The following is a 10666-nucleotide window of genomic DNA, read 5'->3' on the forward strand; positions in this document are numbered from 1 at the left end:
CAAGTGATGTTACACTCACATATGTGGCTAGTGTAGGTCCTAGCCATTGACTCTCTTGTAAACTAATACAACCATATTACTATAGTATGCCAAGAAAGGGTTGCATCTCATTGTCATTGACAAGCCTCATGGGTTTATCACTTGTTTTATTGTAATCATCTTAGGCATTTTCAAACTCTCTCTCTCTCACTCACTCTCACTCTCACACACACACACACACACACACACACACACACACACACACACACACACTTTAATTGAGAGTAATGAAGGTCTCTTACATTGCTTGCAAAGTGCTTGACATTTCAAAAATGTCTATGTACTTAAAAAGGCTCCCATTAAGGTGTATAAAAAGGTCTTTAGCGACCTTTCCTAGTAAAAGCTACGACCACAAGGTGATAGTAGAAAAGTCGGGAAATATGGTGGGAGCAGTTTTTATTGGGAAAAGGACCTTTCCTGGCTATTGGTCCAGGGGATGTGGGCCTGATGAGATGCAACACAACAGTGTGAGGATAACAACGCATGATTCATGAATTACTTTCAAGAGTATAATGATATACTTGTTTTCATGAAAAGTAAAACTGTCATGAATCATGAATCAATCACATTATGATTCATGACAGTTTTACTTTTCATGAAAAATTCATGAAATAATGAATTGGATCTCCTTGTTGAGTAGGCTTGTTTTGATCACATGAATTTGAATATGTCAATTGTGATGAATCGCTGGTACTTGAGAAAGTGTAAGTCATGAGTGCTCCAAATGCACCATAGTAGTGAAACGGTTTAGGCCAATAGAGCATGGTCTTTTTTGTGGTTAAAAAAAGCGGGTGGGTACTATTACTTGTTAAAAATGATGTGCCACTTGTTCACTTGTTATTCACAAGGTTTGAAATTATAGTTTTCATTCAAAAGAGTATGAAGTTTCTCTTGCCTTTACATGGATAACAAAGAATATGGACACTAGCTCTGTTAAAAAGAAACTCTATTTGTGATCTAAGTTGCATTATACATAAAATATTAAATATATTATACGCATTTATTGGGCGTATAATACATTCAACATAAAACATCCAAATAATAGGGGGATATGTTATTGAATTCGATCCACCCAATTATTTTTTTGCTCTTGAGCGAAGTTTTTGGTATATAGAAGGCTGCTGGATGCTTTCACATCATTTCAAACAAGTATATCATTATACTCTTGAAAAGCAATTCTCTTTCTCTTTCAATTAAATTTTTTAAATAAAAGATAATTGAAAAGATAAAAATTTAGGTTAGATATAAATTTTACTTGTTAATTCTATATTTAAATTTTGCAAATAATTATAAATTTTATTAGAGTTTGTCTTTTGCTTTTAATTTTTAAGCTCAATATTTTTTAATAATTTTAAAAATTAGCAAGTTGGGCTTTCGCAATGTTATTTTCATATTGCTCACATTGCCGGTAAGCACAATCAAGTGGCCGATGCACTTTCACGACGACCAAAAGTTAATGCAGTGTTTATAGCAACTCACAATGATCTAACTTCTATAATAGATGAGTATGCTAGTGACCCTGACTTTAAAGAAATAATGTCAGCCCTTGCTTTGGGAAAGAAAGAGTAACCATTCACCTTGCATGATGCTTATCTTCTCCATGGCAAGGAGAATGGTTCTATTGGCCTACCATGAAAGTGGACATACAAGTGTATGTTTCAAAATGTGTAGTATGCCAAAAGACTAAGTATGATAGAGGGAAGCAACTTGGATTACTCCAACCATTGCCAACCCCTAATTCACCATGGGAGAGTATATCCATGGATTACCTAAGTCTATCCATGGGAATACGTGAATATGGACACTAGCCGACAGGCTTAGCAAGCAAGCACACTTTATTCTTGTTAAAACTACTATTAAGCACACCAAATGGTAACTCTCTTCATATCCCATATTTTCAAACACCATGGATTGCCAACATCCATCGTGTCAGATAGAGATCTTATAATGACCATTAATTTTTGGAAAGGTCTCTTTGAAAATCTAGGTACAAGATTGAATTTCTCTTCGGCTTATCGCCCACAAACGGATGGCCAAAGTGAGAAAGCGAACCTTACGATTCTTGATCTACTAAATACTTATGTTACAGAAGTAGATCAACGCTCTCAATGGAAAAGTAATTACCTCTTGTAGAGTATGCATACAACAATACTGTCCATACCTCTAGGGAAAAAGCACCTATTAAAATCATAGAGGGAAGACCTAAAAGTCCCTTTCGACTTAAAGTACATGGGAAAATATTTGTTGCCAATGAGTATAACCTTGATCTACAAGATTTTTTTCAAAATATTAAGGAGGCGATATCCATCTCTCAACAAACTTGGCAAAAAGCTGTTGAAAGTATTATGCTAAACTAGCAAAAAGATACTATGGTCCTTTTCAAATCTTGAAACCAATGAATGAGACGGCTTATTAAGTTGCCCAACCATTGGCTCATACATAATGCTTTTCATGTGAGCCTATTTAAGCCCTACAAAGGAGAGCGAGCCACCAAGTGAATCAATTAATGAAGACCCTCCCGAAATCCAGACCAAGAAGAGGTGCTACAACCTGAAGCTATCCTTCGGCATGAAGACAAGGTATTACGACATGATAAGATTATCTAATGGTATCTTGTTAAGTTCAAAAATTATCCTTTTGAAGATGCTTGATGGATGGAAGGAACACAGCTTAAGGATAGTATGAACCTTGTCAATGCTTACAATGCTACATTAGAGTATACAAATGTACATGTTTCTTTTAAAGATCAATGTTTTTGTCTTATAAGACTAATTCTCTTTTTATTGTACACAAATTTAAATAGTATACGTGCTTTCTATCATGTTTGTGATGATGAAGTCTCTCAAACACCAAGTAGAATTTGTCACTCTACTTTGGGAGAATGAAATGGACTAAAGAGCAGACATGATTGTAGCAGCTACGTTTCCCAAGCAACAAATGGATTAGTCATCCATCGTGGAATGATGTCATAGGGTAAAAGGGGATCCTCTACCCCCTAAGAAACATTGACTAATGACTAAGGCTTTATCTTTTCTACCTCATGGTCTAGGACGACTATGATTTCAAAAGAGAGGTAATGTCATAAAATCCAATATCTAACCAACCCAAAAATCAAATATCTAACCAACAAAAATGATTTTCTCATATTAAATTGATCATTTAATGTGGGATAATAAACAAGAACAAGGGTTAGAATATAAACATGTGGTTACGGGTCTATCTTAACACGGGGCCAATAGTAAAGGATTCCAAATGAGAGATGATCTATCAAAGAGCAAGGCTAGCTAATGGAGCTTAAAGACCTTAGGGTTAGCTGCATTAAAGATCTCCAATGGTTAGTGTTGAAAGTCCTTTGACCTTAGGCAAGCTAGGGCTGTGCTTGAGGTGGGAACCTGGCCCAAGCTTGAAGTGCTTGTTGTGCTTGATGACTGAGATGCTTGTCATGCTTGAGATGCTAGGGTTGTATTTGAGGTGGGATCCCGGCCCAAGCTTCAGGGGCTTAAGGGCCAAGCTTGTGGTGGGAACTGGGCCCAAGGTTGAAGGGCTTGAGGTGTCACCAGAGTCAACAAGGTTCCCTACAAGGAGGGGGACAGTCCTACAAGTACGGACATGAGAGAGAACACACACACCCTCACACAAGGAAAGCCTAGACCAAGGAGGCAACAAGGACACATCTCAAGCTCCCCTTCATGTTGCCCTCATGTTGTGCTTAAAGCCTATTGGTTGGCCTCCCAAGGGGTCCAATGATAATTTAGTTAATTTAATTAATTGTTTATGAATTTATCAAGTCCTCTCTCTCAAATGGGAAAGGGGGACACTTGTCCCAAGGCTACCCTTGTTGCTTGATATGCACTAAGCATGTGATTGGCTAGGCTTGAGGAGGTCCAATCAAGTGGCAACTAGTGGTAGAAGAGGGGGTCGACCAAAGCAAGGAGGGGGCTAGGTTGGGGGGTATACTTCCCCCCCCCCCCCCCCCCCCCCCCCCACACACACACACACACACACACACACTCATTATGTGAAGTGCAAAGTGCAAGAGCTCCATCTCCTTCTCCAAGCTAGTAGAGAAGTTGAGAGCCTACACTAACACTCTTGGCTATGGAATGCAAATCCAACCAAGAGCCATGCTTCAATGCTTAAGCTTGCCATCTTCTCCATCTTCATTAATATGCTATTATGTATGCTAGCAAGAAGAGTGATGATAAGTAAGGAACTATTTCTTTCTCCTATGAATGTTTCTTCTTCCTCTTCCCTACCCTCATTCCGCGCTAACTCTCTCCATCTTTGAAGGTGTTTGAGGCCTTGGGACTGAGGCTGGGGATAGTAAATGCTTTTTACAAAGTCTATGTTATGCTCGTGATGCATGAAGATTTCCATCTTCTTGCATCACCTAGGTCACAAGGAACACAAAGATTGTATTGTACCAAGTCTCTCTTGATGGGACAATTTATAATACAGAAGCCTATTGGAGGGGGGACCGGCTCCACATAAATCCGGTCCTCATGTTGTCAAGTTCTCTAAACTCTCTCTCATGCAAAAGTATTGGTCATGCCAAGTTAATTAAGTATTATGATTAATTTGCTACCGCTATATTAGTTCACCCTCTATGTTCTCAAAGTAGTCTCACAAAATGCTCTCTTTAATTCTCCAAATTTTGCTATTCTCAAAGTTCACATGCCATTTTCATTACAAATCATCAGCTTGATGCTCTCATTGCTGGCGTGTACTATTGTTTAGATATGAAATGAGCATTTGAATCTACAGAAACTAGAGCATTTCAACATGAAAATTCTGATTTACCTTGGTTGGTTGTGGGTTTGGTGAATACATTAATGTCTTCACCAAAACGTTATTTGAATATCTCTTTGTCAGAATGGTATGTGAACTTTGCATCGGACAAGATTTTGACGTCTTGATATCCACATCTTTGTTTCATCTTCTCAAGTAGGAAGTCACCTGTTTATTATGTCTACATCCATTAGATTGGTTAATTTGATGTCAAAACCATAATGAAGCATTTCGATCACGTATGGTGAGATCACCTTCGTTTTTACCAAGGTTAGTTCCATGAAATTTATGTCTAGCAACATTCCATTTTTTAAATCGAACTCGAGGTTGAGTTTCTTTAGAATCTCCTTCTAAAGTCGTGCATGGAAATTGTTGATCCTATTGGTAGTGAAGATAAGAGCAATGGCTAAGTTTGAAGGGGGATTTTATATTACCTATTGCGAGTCGTTGACCTTTGATCTTGTATTATACTTGTTGTACGGTGCACTGCAGCACTTGTATTATAATGCTTCAAGTCTTCCTTGTTTTTGTATCCCATAATGACTTTGGATGGATATTCACCGACCATGTTGAGTAGCCTTATTTGGCTAGATGTTGCGAATATGACTGTTGTCTCTTTGTTGAGCAATGCAAGAGCGTCTTTCTTGAATTCTGCAAACAACTAAAATGGAATGTTGCTTTTGTTTATAGATCTCTGATAAAAGTGTTAGGGTAATTCCAACTTGAGGCACAATATGGGAAAGCCCTCTAGCCAACTAGGAAAAGATAAATAATGAGATTGTCCAATAGCAAGAGGATGCAACCTCTTTAACAAAATTAAATGACTGCTTTATGTAAAGCAGTAATCCTACTTAAGAGGATATTCTCTAATAAATCAATTGCACTTTTGAGTTCTATCAATTGTGTCTATTCTCTCTCTCTCACTCTCTCTCTCTCTCTCTCTATGCTCTTGGCCTTAGAGTAGTCCTAACCCTAATTTGCATTACTCTAACCTTAACCCTAGTATCATGGTGAGCTTAAGGCTTCATCCATCATAGCCTAGCTAATAATAACACTTAGAGTCGAGCACGTGATACCCAAAAAGTGGTATCAAAGCTTAAAAGGTGATTAGCATCTCCTAATCACCATCAAGATCCTCTCTCCCTCTCTCTCTCTCTCTCTCTCTCTCTCTCTCTCTCTCTCTCTCTTTGGGTGTAGGCACCATTATTCTGAGTGTAGGCATCATTGCCTTGTGCAATCTGTGTGTGTGGGAAGCACTTCTTGAGGGCATTTCATAGAGCTTCTAAGTGCAAAAATTGGTCAAGCTTTTCTTTGTCTATTGTATGCGTAAATTGCTACTGCATTCAATTTTCATTAGACTACTTAATCTTTGGATTTTGGCCATATTAGCCATCTCTAATTATTTCATTATTTTTAAAGTGTTTGAGTTTTTGTGGGAACCTATCTCTCTCAATAAAAGCAAAGGATTTATTTGGGAGGCTTGGTTGAACCAATTGGCTATGTAAATGAGGAAAATGAGCAATTTTATTTTGAGTCAAAGCCCTTGTCTTTTGCTCACTATCAAATCCACTTCTCTCACCCAGTCGGGTCAAAGTGGAACATCATGGAGCAATTCAAACTCCTCACTTAGTTGTGCTCACATTGGAGTGCTAAAGAGTAGCCATATCAGTCGCAAAAAAGCACGATAACATTGTTAATTCCTAGTTCTATTCGATGTTGTGCATACTTTATTGGCATGCATTTGAGTCGTTGGCTTCAACTTTAAGGTCGTTGGCTTCAATTGTTGTTGGAATTAAGCTTGCAAGAAAACACACGCAGCTTTGAGAAGACGAAGCAAGCTCAAGGCACACAACAGAGAGTGTATTACTTAGTGTGCAATGGAAAGATAGATAGCCCTAGAATGATGGGCGTATATACAATGCACGAGGAAAAAACCCTCCTGAAGAGGGAAAAAATGCCCTGGCGGTCCTAAGTGTGTTCACACACATCACTATCGCATGTATATGGTAACAAACCCCCCCTAAAGTGATGGGATTTGCCTCATTAGAATTTACATTCATACTTCCACCACTAAAAAGAGGCAACAAAGTGTCATAAATGTCTTGTGAGCTTACAATAATGTCTCTAGTACATGATAGCAAGGCCTGAACAGAATCTTCCACAAACACAACATCCCGTGAAACCAAAATACACTTTGTTTGTGGATGATACAACCTGTAACCTTTGCTTTCAGCACTATAACCAACAAAAATACATTTGACAGTCTTATCATCCAATTTCTTGCACTATGTTTATGGCACCAAAGTATATGCCAAACAACCAAAAACACACATGTGCTCAATAGAAGGCTGTGTATCATGCCATGCTTCATCTGGAGTAATAGACTGCAAAGCTTTTGTAGGACACCATTTTAGTACATAAGTGGCACACATGATGGCCTCAAGCCAAAACGAATGCGGCAAAGCTTGACTTTTGACCATACATTGTACCATTTCTGTAAGTGAGCTGTTTTTCCTCTTAGCAACACCATTTCGTTGAGGCATATAAGGCACTGTTCATTAGTGTTTTATCCCATGACTAGCCAGAAATGCATTAAGTTCATGAGACATATACTCCCCCCCTCGATCCGAATGGAGGGTGTCCACAATACATTTGGAGACATTTTTAGCCATATCCAAAAATTGTTTGAAGCACATAAATACTTCAGACTTCGCTTTAAGCGGAAATACCCATGCATGCCTGGAGTAATCATCAATGAAAGTCACGAAGTAAAAGTAATTGCCCAAGGACAGAGTTTGCATGGGCACACAAACATCACTATGCACAAGCTGCAACCTGCATGTGGCCCTAACTGAACCATCCTTTGGAAACTTTGAACACTGCATCTTACCCAAAATACAACCTTCACAAACATATTTGACAGGTGCTTCAAGAGGTGGCAAAGAAGCAACCATATCAGATTTCTGCAAACGCAGCAAACTGGCAAATTTCAGATGACCTAAAACGTGCATGGCAAAGTTTTGCATCTGAAATAGCCTTTGAATCCACAACTGTATTTGCAAAATTCTGTCCACACTTGTCATAAAAAGTGAGCTTATACTACCCACGACATAAAATGCCAGAAGCAACAATTTCATCACCGACACTAAGATCACGTACTATACATTTTTCATCCACAAATTTTACTACAAAACTAAGTCTAGCAAGTGTAGATACAAACAAAAGATTATTCTTAATCCCAGGTACATAAAGTGCATCAACAAGTGTGAAAGAACTACCATTTTTGCAGCAGTAAGCACAATCTTTCCAACTCCCTGAACCGGATAAGAGGCATTGTTGGCACAAGTAAGTGAATTCTCGTGAGGGTCAGACTCAAGAGAGGTGAACAAATCACGATGTGAGGTAATGTGCTTTGTACACTCTGCACTTTAAGCCCATTCTGCATCAACATCAGTATCACAGTCTCCTTTCATAGAAGACTCAACAATAGATGCATTTGTAGTGGATCCAGCATTTGCAGTAGAACCACCCTCTTTCTTCTTAGCCTCTTTGGCCTTCAACTTAGGACACTACTTGATCACCCTTTCTTTGAGCAGTAATAAAATCCTGTTCAACTGCACACTATCTAGTCCTGTTTTCTTTTGGAAAGTGACTCTTGCAATAGAAATGTACACAATGCATCAAACTTGACAACTTCAGGATTTCCTTGGGTCCTAAGTCTCCAAGTACTAGCAAAAGTTTGGTAACAGTCTGCACAAGGCATCAAGAACAGTCTGCACAAGGGAGCTATCTGAAATGACTTCACTTGCAAAAATAAGGTGCTCATTGATATCCTTGACACCATCAAAGAAAGTGTTCATATCATCTTCCTCATGAAAAATCTTTGATTCCAGTTCTTTACGTAGCAATGCAATTTTAGCCTCATTGCGACTTGCATAAAGACCAGCCAGAATATCCCAAGCATGCTTGGTAGATTTCGCTGAACGGGTGTGGGGAGTAATAGTGCGATTCATAGACAACACAATCAATGTCCTCACATCTTTTACATCCCAATAAGCTTGCTCAACTGTAGGCAAAACAAATCTAAGAGCATCAATCCTTGCAACAAGACCTGCAACATCCTCAACATTGCCTGCATTGTCAGAACCAAGACGTACATTAGTGCCTTGCACAATATTCTAGACGCCCTACGACAAAGAACATGTTGCATCATATAAGCCCACATAGGGTAATTTTCCGCATCCAATTTGTCCTCAATAGAAAACATCTTGAACACATCTGTGTTGTTGTCAGCCATGGTAAATGTTGCATCTGATGTGAAAATTGCCCGAAAAGAGGAGAAACGAAGCGAGAAGAACACATGTTATATAACACAAACCGTAGAAGACTGTAAGGGACCTGTTATGTAGAAAACAACACTGACAATTTTTTTTCACAAAATGATACAATAGCATGTGCAATACTGCCTGTAGTGGAAATGGAGGCCGAAACGTGCCCGGATTGAAAATCTGAGTAGACCTTGCTCTGTGAGCTTTTTTGAAGTATTTTTCGACCTGTTGACGCTCGCCAAAGATCATATAAATCAGAGAAAGTGAGCAAGCGTGTATTGAAGCTGCTGGCGCCTAAGCTCGGGGGGATGCAACGGTTGTAGGAAACACACACAGCTTGGAGAAGATGAAGGAAGCTCAAGGCACACAACAGAGAGTATATTACTTAGTGTGCAATGGAAAGATAAGATAGCCCTAGAGTGATGGACGTATATACAAAGCACGAGGAAAAAACCTCCTAGTGAGAGGAAAAATGCCCCGACGGTCCTAAGTGTGTTCACACACATCACTACCATATGTATATGATAACAATTGTGTGGCCATATTTGTCATGGAGCCCACACAGGCCATGGCCTTGCAAGTCGTGGTGTAATGACCAAGTTTTCAACCGTGCTTTAGGAAATGGCTGCCATCCTCGTGCCTCTTGCCACATGCTACATGCCTGCATCTACTCCCTATGCTTGCATCTACTCCCTATGCTACATGCCTGCATCTACTCCCTATGCTTGCATGCAATTTACATTACATGAGACAAACCTCGCTCTTTGCAACAAACTTGCAACAACAACATCACCACGTGTTTGTTTGGCTACTAATGCACACATGCAATTAAATCCTTTTTTATTTTGCAAGAGCCCAGTCCCGCTACCTTGTCCTTTCTGACATTCAAAAGTTTAGTTGTAACTTATATGCTTCTCATAAGGTGCTAGCCCTACCACTTCTCAAATCAACTTCCACACAAAGGAGAGAAAGGATGGGTAGGAAGCTCATGCTTGGTGATGATGTGGCATTTATTGGAGCCCACCACAAGCTTGCTCTTTGGTGCTGGAGCAGCCAGTGCTTTGGCGTCCAGCTAAAAACACTTCCATTAAGGAAGGAGAAGAAAGATCTCAATGGATATACCATAGTTCAAACAAGATTTCTTGTTCTAAAAATGTATGTAAAGTCAGTGCTTGAAAGCACATTCAGATCCCACCTTTGTTGCAATCTTGGACAAGAAGGCACTATATGCACATGATCACAAGACTAGATACTACCATTTTACATGGTAAGACCTTCCCAACACACACAAGCACACAAAATTGCAATGTATGTGTGTTTTACATCGTTAGCCATGAAGGCTGCATCCTTGCAAGAACGGACCAACAAACATTCAAGAAACCAAATCACAACATCGAAATACGAATGAAGAGAAAGAAGACAATAATGACAACAAGCGACGATGACAAGAAAATGAAGATGCTTTTGAAGAGGATACACATGATGACCTCTTCACACATAAATGAATGAAT

Source organism: Adiantum capillus-veneris, chromosome 1 (assembly GCF_014529385.1).
Source record: "Adiantum capillus-veneris isolate H3 chromosome 1, ASM1452938v2, whole genome shotgun sequence".
In the NCBI taxonomy this organism is placed as follows: Eukaryota; Viridiplantae; Streptophyta; class Polypodiopsida; order Polypodiales; family Pteridaceae; genus Adiantum; species Adiantum capillus-veneris.